This window comes from Leuciscus leuciscus (assembly GCF_965113295.1).
Source record: "Leuciscus leuciscus genome assembly, chromosome: 10".
In the NCBI taxonomy this organism is placed as follows: domain Eukaryota; kingdom Metazoa; phylum Chordata; class Actinopteri; order Cypriniformes; family Leuciscidae; genus Leuciscus; species Leuciscus leuciscus.
Window position 1 is genome coordinate 9,610,075 of NC_138734.1, and position 13,802 is coordinate 9,623,876.

General features: G+C 35.9%; 1 protein-coding gene across 2 annotated transcripts in view; it reads left to right on the forward strand.

Annotated features, from left to right (window-relative positions):
• Positions 1-13,802, forward strand: part of cntn5 (contactin 5) — a 305,321-nt gene that overhangs the window by 70,941 nt on the left and 220,578 nt on the right. The window lies entirely within an intron of this gene.

Genomic DNA, 13,802 nt, shown 5'->3' on the forward strand with positions numbered 1-13,802 from the left:
ACTCAAGATTGGTGCTATTTAAGCTGAGTAAACACAAGATAATAATGAAAAGTAAAGAAATAACTGATCATCCTCCATGTCGCTATTTACATCTCAAACCGTCTGTAAACTCTTGCATTACCAAGGCAATGACTGATACATTTATAGCGTCACGGAATTAAATGTTTTAGCGACGAGAATGGTTTGGCCCGACAGTGGAAAAGCGGCTATGGTAACCTTGCTTGGTAGCTCACCTGCTACAGAATTGCACTTACAAGCAATCAGGTACAATTCCAGTGAAATAAAAAAATAAAAAAAATAAAAAATAAAAAAGAGCTCAAAGACTTGTAAAATGCAAGCTAAAATGGCATGGTTGCTTCAGCAAATGTGTTTTTATCTCACGTTTGCTTTTGTTATTGCTTAGGTTTAAGGTAGGGTTTAAGGTGGTACGTTATTTTCATAACTGGATAGAGCATAAACCTTTTAACTCCACTTAAAGGATTTCATTTTCGAATCTGCCAACGTAATAAAAACATTTCCAGATTCACGTTCATCGGTTTCGGAAAAAAATGAATGAGCTTTAAGCACCACTCACTAGACATTTCACTTTGAAAGCAAATCGTGCAAGAAGCAACGTAATATAATTTTGCACCAATGACGGCACATATGTTTTTCCAATGAGCCTGGATTTACATTTTGGGCTGCTGGAGGCCCTGATTTCTTTCCTACAGACATGAGTGTAAATTTAATCTAACAGTTGGGGGGGCAATAAACATAACATTTCTCAAGAGCAATTTTTGAAAGGGACACAAATAATACAGCCAAAATTGTACTTGTAAGGATATGTACAGTGGTTAACAACACAAAATGATATACTTGGACGTCTCTTACTTAGATATTCAGCTGCAGCAAGCCCACTGATCTGCCACTTAACATCATATTGATGCGTAACGAGTGTACAGCTGATGTACGCTCAACGGCTAGAGAATACCCATAATGCACTGTGAGAGTCGCGCTGAATGAATTCCAGCGTCATGTCATGAGATGACGCCACAGCTGAATCCATCATCCATCCATTTTCCAAAACGCGCTGGTCCAGCGTAATATCATACAGGTATACATTCCTTTAACTGATTATTAAATTGTTTAATTACTGTTTATATGTGCTAGTTTCCATAGCAGAGTTCAGGATAAATATTTTTCATTACTACTGGAGCTGCCGGTTTGCTACGTTTCTATTAATTATTAAACCGCAAGCACAAACTATGCAAAAGTGGCAGCCCTTTCGGAGCACTCAGTGTCCGAATTCACTCACTCATTCATTCCTTCAAGTGGACTGTATTAGTGGAGTAATGTAGGGTATAGGGAATGAGGGTATAGGGGGCGATTTCGAGCACAGCATATGATTCCATCCAGTTTAGATATAGAGTGTGTGGGACCACAAATCTCGACCACTGTCTAACTTTATATTCTACGTTTTTTTGTTTGTTTTTTATTTTATTTTATTTTATTCAGACATCCAGCCATTTAGAAAGGTAATAACCCATATCTTCCAGACAAGCCTTATAATTTGAGGTAACATTCATATAGTACAAACAGTGTTTAATACTGAAAGTTAAGGGTTTATTCATATCCCTAAGAATGAGCAATGATAATAGTGATGTTTATATGTAAGCAAGCACCACTAATTAGGACTGTGTGAGAAGCTATATGATGCTGCATTTATTTTTTTATTTTTTTTTTACATCCACAAAAGATTTGTTTGATGTTGGAGTCTAATGAAATCTGTGTTTACATCCAGGAATTTGTGGGTTTCAGTATATTTAATCTCCTCCTTTTTTTAATGAACACAAAGTCACGATTCCCACTAGTATGATTCAGTCACAAGCATTTTTCTGAGCTGAGTAGTGTGATGTCAGTGCCATACATTTGATTTTTAGAGATGTAACATCCTCTTCAGATCTGAAGTGTGCAGTAGATAATATCCTAAGGGAAAGCGTCTGTCCTTGACTAACAAGTAATATCACTCTCCCGGCTCCCGTATCTCTGATATCGGAATTGAGACTTGCCAAACAGTGTGGATGAACCTATGAAGATTGCATCCCTTATCCAGTTCCTGGCAGATTTTGCACAGAGCGGAGGGAAATCTAATCTCATTTTGACAGACGTGTGAGCGTTAATCTCTTTGATCAGCCTGTGTGAAAGTTAACCTGACATCCAATCTGAAAGCATTTCTGTTCTCAAAATGGAGGGGGAGAAAAATAAAAAAAACTATTCAATTTCCCCCCCACTGCTGACCTGAGTCACTATGCAAAAACTGAACAAACAGTGAAGCTTTTTTCATTTTATCTTGATTTTTAAAAACGTCAACTAAAACATTAAGATTTACAGAATTATTATAAGAATTATTATAAGAAAGCAGGTCATGTTTTTATGGGGGTAAAACACCAATAGAATCAACTTTGAATGTAGTTCACAACCCATTTTACTTCTGTAATCTGACATATTTTTGAGTGAATATTCTTATATTCAGTGAAGAAAAAATGTGGGACAAGACCTGATTTAATCCATTGGGATTTGATTGGATTATGACAAATGGGTGATATCATAATGGAGCTGGTGAATAAGGGAAAGGGCTGAAAATGAAATGAATGATAAATTTGATGAAAAATATTTTGCTATTATTTTATTTTTTAAAAATGTACTGAGTCACTCAAAGTAATACAAGTTTATACATGTGCACAATCTTGGTTTGTGAAATTCAAATACAATTGATTGTGAAGTATAGGGTTCCTGTAGCACTAACAATAGACATAAATGTAATGATTATCTTCATATCCGCCATCTCATCTACTGTGTTTTTCCTAATAATTAGCTTTGTGATTATTGCCCACAGCTGCAGAGGTGGCAATTAACAGGTGCTTTGGCATTGTTTCAAAGCTTTTAGGTAATAATCACACTGTTCTTAATTGCTGGCTTTGTTTTAATGAACTATGACATTGGTCATGACTGTAGGCTTGCTGTTAAAATAACAGGTTGATGCTCTAATTTATGAGATATGTGCATGAGCGTTTATTGAGGTCTGATTTTCCATTTTTAACAAAACATTGCTTGTGTCTGTTTAAATGTTTTTATTTGGAATTTCAATAGAAGATCATTTATAACTACACTTTTTTTTTATTTTTTTTTATAAATGCAAACAAATAAAACCTAATTTGCATGAACAACAATTTGACAAAGGTAGTCATAATTGGACTGACATTTTTTATAAATTAATTCGGAAAAAAACAACTTGCCAAACAAAAAACATCCACCCCCCACCCAAAAACTCTACCCTAAAGTGCTATCCAGTGGTAAAAGCAGGCAATAATGGCATGATAAACATATTAATCACAAGCTTGCAGAAAAGAACTAAAAGGGGACCGAACTTTTTCAAATAAAAAAATCGTCTCACACTGTAAAAATTTCTAACCTCTCCAAGTCAAAATTTTCTAGTGACTGGTAACATCTACATTTTTAAATTGGCCCAAGTGAAATTCTTGTTGCAATAGTCTGTTAACATTGGCTCAATGAGAAATAATACGTCAGACTAATTGAAAAATGTAGATGTTATCAGTCACTAGAAATGTTTGACTTGGGGATGTAATTTTTTTTTACAGTGCAGGTTACGACTGTAACCCTTGTTGCCTGAGGAGGGAACGAGACGCTGCGTCGAAGACGACACTTTGGGAAACGCCTTCAGCGTGATAGCGTCTGAAGCACGAGTGTAACTAGTCCAGTTTGGAATACACTTTGAGGAACGAAATACCCACTGTGCCACACTGACTAGTGTCTGTCCTGGTGTGAGGGGACTCAAGAGGCAACACTCTTCTTCTGCTGCTGCTGCAGGTGTGAGGAGCTGGCGGCTGATGGGTGGGGTTGCTCCCAGGCAGCATAATTGCATTTCGTTGCCTTGTACCTGTACTTGTGTAATGACAATAAAGTTGAATCTAATCTAATCTAATCTAATCTAATCCCCACGAGATCTAGAATGACGGCGGGGAATAAACTGTTTAAATGTGGCTGACTGTCGCTTCTCCTCCTGAAATCTCTCGTCATATGTATTTACGGCATCGCCAGAAGGCAAAAGCGGGGCATCGAGGAGGAAAGCCCTGAAAGCCACCTGACGAAGCTCTTTATCATCAAGCGCAACCTTCCCGCTATTGTCCATTAATAGGTCGGCCTGGTATGCCTTCATAATGTCCATCGTGTGTAGGCATGCACCGGCCCGACCGACCGCCGCCATATATGCCTTGCCCACCAACTCAGATGTTGTGTGAAAGGGTTTGGTGGGCAGTGTCGGAGTCTTAAGGGATGACGCAGCATCGGGTGAGAGATATGATGCTAGAGTCTCTTCAACCTTCTGCATAAACCCATAGCCATTCTTTTTTGAGCCCAAGTTGGAGGAATAATTATGACCAGTCGGGCTCGATAATCTCGATGAGAACGGCCTTTTCCACAATTGCGACACCTCTGTGTTAAGATCGGGACAGAAAAGCAGACTCTGAAGTGAAGGCTGTGACCAAGCCTGCAGGAAGTGCTCATCAAGTTTACATTTCTTTTTCGCATCCTGCTTTTCTGTTGGCCAATCAATATTTAATTTGGCCACTGCTCTAGTCACAACCTCCAGCAACTCCTCAAAAGCAGGGGAATGAGGTGGCAAGTCCTCTAAATCTCCTGCCTCGATGCTAAGAGCATCTGCCTCCTCAGAGCCAGATAATTCTAGCATCGGGTTCTCATCTTGGGCGGAAGAATCCGCAGAGCGGGCTTCCGATCCCTGAATGGAAACAACGGAGCTGGCTGCTGAGAGCTGAGAAAGGGCCGAGACCGTCTCAAACTCATCAGCCAGCTCCATTTGCGATCCCCATGATTGTAAACGCCCCAAACCACGGGGAGTGCGAGCCTGGCCTGTCTCATCGAACAAGGCAAGGCACGAGCAGAGCACTCTGAGCAGCAGCAGCTCACACTTCACACAGACAGCACCCTCGAGCGTTGTCCGTGCATGCATCCGCTCCGAGGCACATAACACAAAGTGAGTGTGTGTGTCTCCCTCCGTGATATATCGGGAACAGGGAGACGCACACTGCCTATATTGCCTCTCACTCGCCATACTTTCACTCTTTTAGATAAGGAATGCTTTTTCACAGTAAGACAAACAACACCAAATAAGACTGAGAAGTCACACCGAACACTCGCTGAAGACCAGAAGCTAACACTGTTGTGTGCCGTTGTCCGTTTGTAGCTTCCGTGTACACAGTCACTTGTGAAGTCATGATGCAACACCAATCGAGATTGGACTAGTTCCACACGTGCCTCAGACGCTATCACACTGGAGGCGTTCCCCAAAGTGTTGTCTTCGACAGAGCACGAGTTCCCTCGAAAGGGAACTTGTCTTTTAAGGTATACCTAATTCTTTCTAAATGTAGTGTACCAGTCAACTCTGTCAGCCATATTTTAAGAGTTGGAACTTCCTTTTTCTTCCAAAACAAAAGAAGCAGAGATTAACCCATATGAAACAAACTGTTGTTGTACCAGTGTAAGTCTCCAAAATTCTTCAGAAACTCCAAATATAATTAATATAAGATCTGGTTCAAAACGTATGTCCAATGAATCTAAAAAAAAAAATAAAAAAAAAAAGGACAATTTTGTTCCAGAAGCTTTGTAATTTTGGACACATAACATAGCAATGAGACAGGCTGGCATCTATGTTGCTTGTGTCTGAACGATTAAAAGTTGGAGACCATACATGTATTCTCACACAACATGAGTGCTTTCCATATGAGTTTGAAAGCCTTGACTCCTGAGGCTTCAGTTGAATGTTTACATGAAACATTACATTAAAAGTGGGCTTTTAGACCATAACTATTGTAAATAAACTTTTGGCAGATATATGCATTTAAATTGAACAGTAATTTTCTTCCGCGATAATGGACCAAATATCGTCCACTTATCTTCCATGCAAGGCCCAATGTTTTTTCCAATTAAATGCTGGATAGAATGAGAAAACAAGTATTCAGTGGTGTATTTATAGAATTTGACAGACAAGACAGGCCAGAAAAAAATGTAAATAAAAAATGACAAGGAAAAGGCATCAACATGTAATTATTTACAACAATGTTAGTAATAACTTCCATTCTTTCAAAAAAAAAAAAAAAAAAAAAGTTATAAACAATTCTCTTTTAGAAGCTTTTTATGAATTTTGGAAATAAATAATGTGAGTAAACTAAACAGCATAAAAACAGGAAATCATTGTTTTTACTTCACACTCTGAAGTAACATGGTGAAAATATCCTTGATATATATGCATAAATGTAAGCCAAGAGGTAATTAGGCTGTTTGATCAAGTTTTTTGCTCAAAATATGAATTATTGTACAAAATAAACCATGTCTGTTATGTTTAATTAGTGAAACCACGATAATTTCAGATCACTATTTTCAGAATCAGCAGTGTGCAGACAGTCAGACAATGCACAGAATATTGTGTATGTTATTAAACTCCTAAAGTTTCCTGAGGGTTGTTCCATAAAAGACGCTTAGAAAAGCGGGGATTAAACTCCAAAACCGGACTTGAATGAGCCTAACAAATAAGTTGGGGCTAAAGTGGTTCCATAAAAGGTAATTGAAGTTCACACAATCTTACTAATTTGATCCAGGTTTATCTAGTCTAGATAATTGTGTGTGCGCGCGTTTCTGAAGCAGCCCTAGAGGTCGATCGTGGATCAAATCGATCCACCATCAAACAGCGTATATTTTGTGCTGTTTTTTGCATTTGTGCGTTTGCTAATTCAGGGAAGATGTTTTTAAGAAACTAAATATATAAAGATACAAAATATAGTTTTGGGTATAGGACCTATGCTACTTAATAAAGATGACGTATACTTATTTAGAATGCTGAGAATTACAGCTTTTAATGCAATATTTTTTTTGTTGTAGAAAGCAAGAATCCCCAGTTTTAAATGAGTGGTTAGATTTAGTTTCTAAAGTACATTATGGAGAGGATAACATGAAATTAAGAGCAAATGTATACATTTTGAAAAGATATGTGCAGCTCTAAAATCAAAGAATATTAGCCTACATTAACTACATTTTTATATAACCCTCCCTCCCTTTTAATTCTAGTTATTTGTTATTTTATTTATTGACTTATTTAATATTGAATATTTTATATTTAAATAATATTACTTGAATAACTATTAGGAATTATGTGTCATTATAAGAGTTTGATATAAATATGTGAATGTTAAATTTCTATTTTTTTATTGTTTTTTTGTTGTCTTTTTCCCCTTAAATCATATGTAAAAGTGTGGTTATTGTTCTAATTATGTGTTTTTTAGGCTATGTGTTGGTGGGTATTATCACAAAAGAAAAAAAATAGATGGAAAAATAAGGAATATTTATTGGGGGAAAATATGATGTCTGTCCATTTGTATAATTGTGTTAAATGTGTTTGAATTGAAAGACACATAAAGTACATAATGTATAAATATAAATATATGCTAAAATATTTGTTATTTGGACATTAGATTTGCCTTATTTAAACCTACAAGTGTATTTTTATGATAACAATAACTGTAAAGGGACTATTGTAATGGGGTAAATCAAATGTAGGCTAATATACTGTCAATTACTAAGCTCAGATTCATCTTACCAGTTAAAATTGATATACTGTGCTTTTGTAATTATTTATTTTTCATTGTGTGATTTTAACTTCTGCTTTAAAAAGTGATTTTTTTTTAGATTGTGTTCTAATGTTCTTCTAATAATCATAAACATGTACTACAGCTGCCAAACAAAACCAGAGAGAAATGTATTCATAAATCTTTAAAACAATCTAATTAAATCTTGGGCACAAAACATTCAGCCAGTAAAAAAAGAAAACCTACATATATATATATATATATGTCTATATTGTCTAATTTATCATTGTAGCCTTATATAAGTTGATTTTCTGTATACTGTGTATTTATTTTTGGACCAATAGTGGTTAACAAAGTCCAATAATGGTATGAGAGAGTGTCAGTGGTAATATCATTGTGTTCTTGTCGGTCAGTGTTAGAGGATCTGTGTAAGCAACCCGGTATCACGACAAGACGTGAAATAATCACGTTGGTCCCCTTTGGAAAACGTGTAGATGTCACAGTTTAACGCCCTCAAACGTGAATCTTACACGTACCCTCAAACGTGAATCTTACACGTCCTCAAACGTGAATCATACACATGTAACGTTACCCTCAAACGTGAATCTTACACGTACCCTCAAACGTGAATCTTACACGTCCTCAAACGTGAATCATACACATGTAACGTTACCCTCAAACGTGAATCTTACACGTACCCTCAAACGTGAATCTTACACGTACCATTATCCCGGGACGTTTGCTAATCCTACCCCAATCTAATCATAACCATTTCTTAAAACTAAGTTACGTAGGCTACATTTATAAAGAAAAACAACAGACAGACAAGTATAATCCACAATAATGTATTTATTGAGAAAATGTCAAAATCGGTACCAAAAGTTGTTCACGTGACGATGTGTCGCAGTCCTCTCTGGCAGTGGTTTTGTATGAGGTAACAGAGCAGAATTTAAGTTATTAATTCAAATCCATGAAAATGTTAATCCGTCTTCGGTTCGGTAGTTCGGTTCGCTCTGAGGGCTGCGCGCTTCATTTCAAATGTGAATGTGCATGACGTAATCTGTGACGAAGCAGGCGAGGCGAGAGCCAATGAGCGTTTGATATTGCCGTAACCATAGTAACCTTGAGGGCGCAATTTTTGAATTTGAATTCATAACAAGCGCGGGGTTTGACGTTTACGGTCAAGATGACGATTACTGGATAAAGGGCTGAGTTTGGATCTTTTTCTTGCAAATAATATATGGATTCTGAAGGTTTGGATTACATCAAGCTAATAAAATTGATGTATTTTGTGAATCGATGTTGTGTTGTAAGGTTAGTATATTATGGTTATTAGGAACGATAAATAAATTATTGTGATACTCGTCTGTCTGTTGTTTTTCTTTATAATTGTTGCCTAGGTAGTTTTAAGAAATGGTTATGGTTAGGTTTAGGGGTAGGATTCGTGGCTCAAACTATCTTTTAATGCCATATTGTTCATAAAAATGCAATTTTCATACACATATCTGTCCATACGTTTTATCATTTTAATATTGTTCATAAAATGGGTATGTTTAGGTGTGGGAGTAGAAGGGATCTTACATTTATAATCTATAAAATGGTAAGGAAATTGTACAGATATCTTCAATGGCAAACGTGTATGATTCACGTTTGAGGACGTGTAAGATTCACGTTTGAGGGCGTTAAACTGTGACATCTACACGTTTTCCAAAGGGGACCAACGTGATTATTTCACGTCTTGTCGTGATACCGGGTTGGTGTAACAGCTGAGGCTTAGCCTGACAGTTAGCCTGCCCTGGACCAGGCTAGTTTCCCAGCATAAGTTGCCAGGGTAACTGAGTTTGAACTACTGTATTTTAAGTTTGCTTTATGAAACAGAATCCACCGACAATAAGTCTGACTAACCAAAATAAGCCTGGCTTGTATTCTAATCTTGTTTTATGGAACAACCCTCAGGTTTAGGGCTTAGATTTTTATTTTTTTTATTTTTTTTATGTTTGTCTCATTCAATTAAGTGCTCAGTCAAATGCTGAAAAAAGCACACAAACATAAGGACACTGTAAAAAAAAAAAAAAAAAAAAAAAAAAAAAAGGTCATTTAAAGAGATATAATTCCACTTGCAAATCCAAGTACAATATGAATGCTAAAATAATTAATTGCTTTCAATGGAACTTGACAGTGTGTCAGATGTTGATGCAATGGGGACGCCCCATTTGATTTTTTTTTTAATCAAAACTCCAAGCTGACTATCTAGATGCAGTGAATGTATACAACAGTGTAGGCAAAGTTTAAATAGGGTGCCAAGTTCTATTTAAAAATGCCTTGGATATTGACTAAATAAACATTTGGGCTTTAATAAGATTGGTTGCACTTTATTTTACGTTATGTGCTCTTGGCGTGTACTTACAGCATTCTTACCTAAGACAGTACTGAGTAATATAAGGCAACTACATAGGTTAAGTTAAGTTTAATTAAATCGCCCCGCTATTTTGCCCAGCTCGCGACGGCCCAACTCGTAAATATGATCTTTCCAACATGACTTGAATGCACCATTAGAAAGTGTAAATCTGGTGATCTACGGCAAGTCATGTGCAGGTCAGTGCTGGACATTTAAAGCTTCAATCAATTAGTAAACATTTGGCCATGATGAATCTTAAAGCGAATCTGTGATTCTGCTCCAAAATCATTACCCTATTTGTACTAGTTATATGTACATTTAAGCAGATGACAAATGGCAGCCAGTGTCCTTAATCAAGAGACAGTGTGATATGCCACACACCTTGGGGCTCGGGAGCAAATGCATAATGCATACGACAGAGAGTTCCTAAACGCAAACTGTGTCAGCAGCATCCCAGGACGCGGGATGACAGCTTGTTGTTAATGGTGATAATGAGCAGGGACTGGGCAGCCACACCCGTGCTCCACATAAGTCAAGATGATAAGTTACACGACCACCACGTCCGGTGGCACAGGACACGTTCCATGTGGTACCAGCTCCTGTTAATGTGTGATGTGTCTTTGAGCAGCTGACAATGTGGATCAGGGTCATAAACAGTGTGAAAAAAACAGCAACAATAACATATGATTGTGTCCTGAACTTTAAAAGGTGTTGTCTGTTTTAGTCAATTTTATTTTAGTTACTTGTACTGTATATATCCCAATTATTTGGGACTGGAAATTCAACCCAAAAAGGTTTTAAATGGTATATAAAATAAATGCATGCATATTTTAAATTACTTGTTTGGTTATTTTCTGATTTCCCCCCCCCCATCCTTTTATCTGGAACTTGATGGACATAAGGGTTATTACATTTAACAAAAAAAAAAAAAAAAAAAAAAAATTATATATATATATATATATATATATATATATATATATATATATATATATATATATATATATATATATAAGCAAATTTTTTATTTTTTTTATTTCAGTTAATGTGTATTTTAATGCATGTTATATATATATTTTGCTACATTTCAACATTTCTCACTTTAATTTCAGTTTAACTTCATGTTCTAAAATAGCTCAAGCTAAAAATTAATAAAAACCAAATAGACATTAAAAAAAGTCATAAAATTGACAAACACACAACAAAATTACTAAAACTTTCGAATTAAAATAAAAATAAAAATATAAAAACAAAAAGTAATAAAAAAATTCATAAAAACCTATAATACTATCTAAAAAATTGAAAAATAACACTGATGGACCCGTACAAAAATATAAAATTATGTATTATTAATAGATCTGCTGTTTATGGAAGCCTGCTTATGCCTTTAGCAGAGTAAAATATAAAAATAAGTAATTGTGAAATAAAGTTAACATTTTTAAATAAAGGCATTTTACAAGAAATGCTCACAATTATGAGAAAATAAGGGCACATTGCAAGATTTAAAGTCATATTTTGAGCTATGAAGTTTCAATGACGTGAAACAAAGTTGCAATTGTGAGATGTCAATTTGTAATTTTGAGAAATAAGGTTTGTGAGATTTTTTTCACTTTTTTAAAATAAATTGGCAGAAACGAGCTTCCATAGACATCAATGCTAAAACAGCATCACATTATGAAATGCTTAATGCAAAAACTAAAGACTGGATGTTTTCATAATGCAGCCAATAACTGATGTAGCCAAAATCATGTCCCCGCCAAAATATAGTTGGTGTGTTGCCTTTTTGCCTTCAATTGTAATCAAATAAGGCACTGAAAGCGCCCATTTTTCAAAAGAAAAACAAGCAATTCGAAATAGTCGAAAACTGTTTAAAAGCAACAGCAGGGAATTAATTTGGTTTAACGTTTTAATTAAGATACAATCTAAATTGGTCTAATCCTGTTTCCCGAGTTTCCACCTAACAACCTTTTAGAAGCTGTACATCAGTCTTCCCTTCCACAAACAAAGGGAATTGTATGTTCTGTTGTTTTCTAATCACTGTGCACTTCCCTTCATTCCTGTAATGAACAGGTTCTCATTGAATTGTATATTGTTTGATAACATAACATCATCCTGTATCTCCCATTACAGTGGCAGGCTGTATAGGCCCTTCCATTAGCAAGCATCAATACACGTCATTCAAATCCCCACTCTCCAGCAGGAGTCTTGAGCGGAGAGCTTACCTTGACTATTAGAAAAATATCAATATTGGCAGCTCAGATAACACAGAGTGGGCCGTGCTCGCTGGAGGGGGCTTTAACCAGGGAGGAGATCGAAGATTTGCCGGTACTGTACTCAAGAGCCTTTATGACAACAGTAAAAGCCCTTCCGCCGTGAATACTGCAGACTGACTCAAGTGAAATGAATGAATGTGGTCTAATATGCTCATTCTTAATGCCATGCTGAATTGGCAATTGGTTATTGACAATGGTTTGGTATGTGCAAGGTTTCTGTGGTGTGAGGTACTACAGTGGATTCTTTGCTAAAGATGAAATAAGTGGAATATCAGTCGTGTCAGTGATATAAGTTCTGGTCTTTTCTCATACTGATTCAATAGCTCTTTTTTATACAGGCCCTGTCTTCTCACTCCCCAAGATATCAAATATTAATAAATGGACCACCGTCACCAAATGGTCTGGAACAGCGTTACCGATGCTGAACCTCTGGTTCGACCTTTATTGCAAAGGTTCCACAAAAGTGAAAGTAACACACACACATTTTGTTTGGAAACAATTATTCTCAGAAAATGTTCTTATTGTATTTTTAACATGTGTTTCTATGGAAATGTCATCTATTTTATTTTTTTTACAATTCTTAATTTGTAATGTTCAGTCATTATTACTAATAGTAGTAGTAGTAGTAATGTAGTGTTATTATTAACATCTAATACTGCTGCTGTAAAAATTTAATAAATAAAAAAATAAAAAAATACATTTTGAAAGATGTTTCTGGCTTCAAATAGAATCTGCCTGTGTATAATATTTAAATTTTCTCATTTCACGCAGCATTGCTCAGTTAAACCCTTAGGACTTCAGTTTGGAAGAGGACATTTTCAAATTTCTCAAAGTTTTTTTTTTTTTTTTAAATATGCTTATGAAAATCGCTGTAAATCACTGCCCACCAAAAAAATAAAAATAAATACATGAATATTAAAAGAAAAGGATCCTGGAATGCTTTGCATTCTCTGCATATTGTACAACACACTAAACGCACCATTCTACACATTCCCAACCCTACAGTATATGAGCTGATTTATTAAAAGTTTTGGCTATTATGTACTTTGGTATCATTTGATTATGCAATCAGCTACCAAGACTCTAGTACTTTTAGCTCCGTTAACATATTTTACCATTTAAACTCATTAAATTCCAAGTGAAAATAGCATAGATTTTCCCCTGAATGAAAGGTGTGAAATTTTAAAAGGGAAAAAATATATATCTGAGGATGTCCAGAAGTAAATAGTGTATGAATACGGACAGCATAAATAGGCCTGTCTTATTTAACGCCGTAACACACACACACACACACACACACACACACACACACACACACACACACACACACACACACACACACACACACACACACACACACACACACACACACACACACACACACACACACACTGTTTGGAGATGTAAAAGTAGGAGTATAATATAATACTTCATAATTATAAAAACAAAACAGATAAATGTATGCTTAGACACAATGTT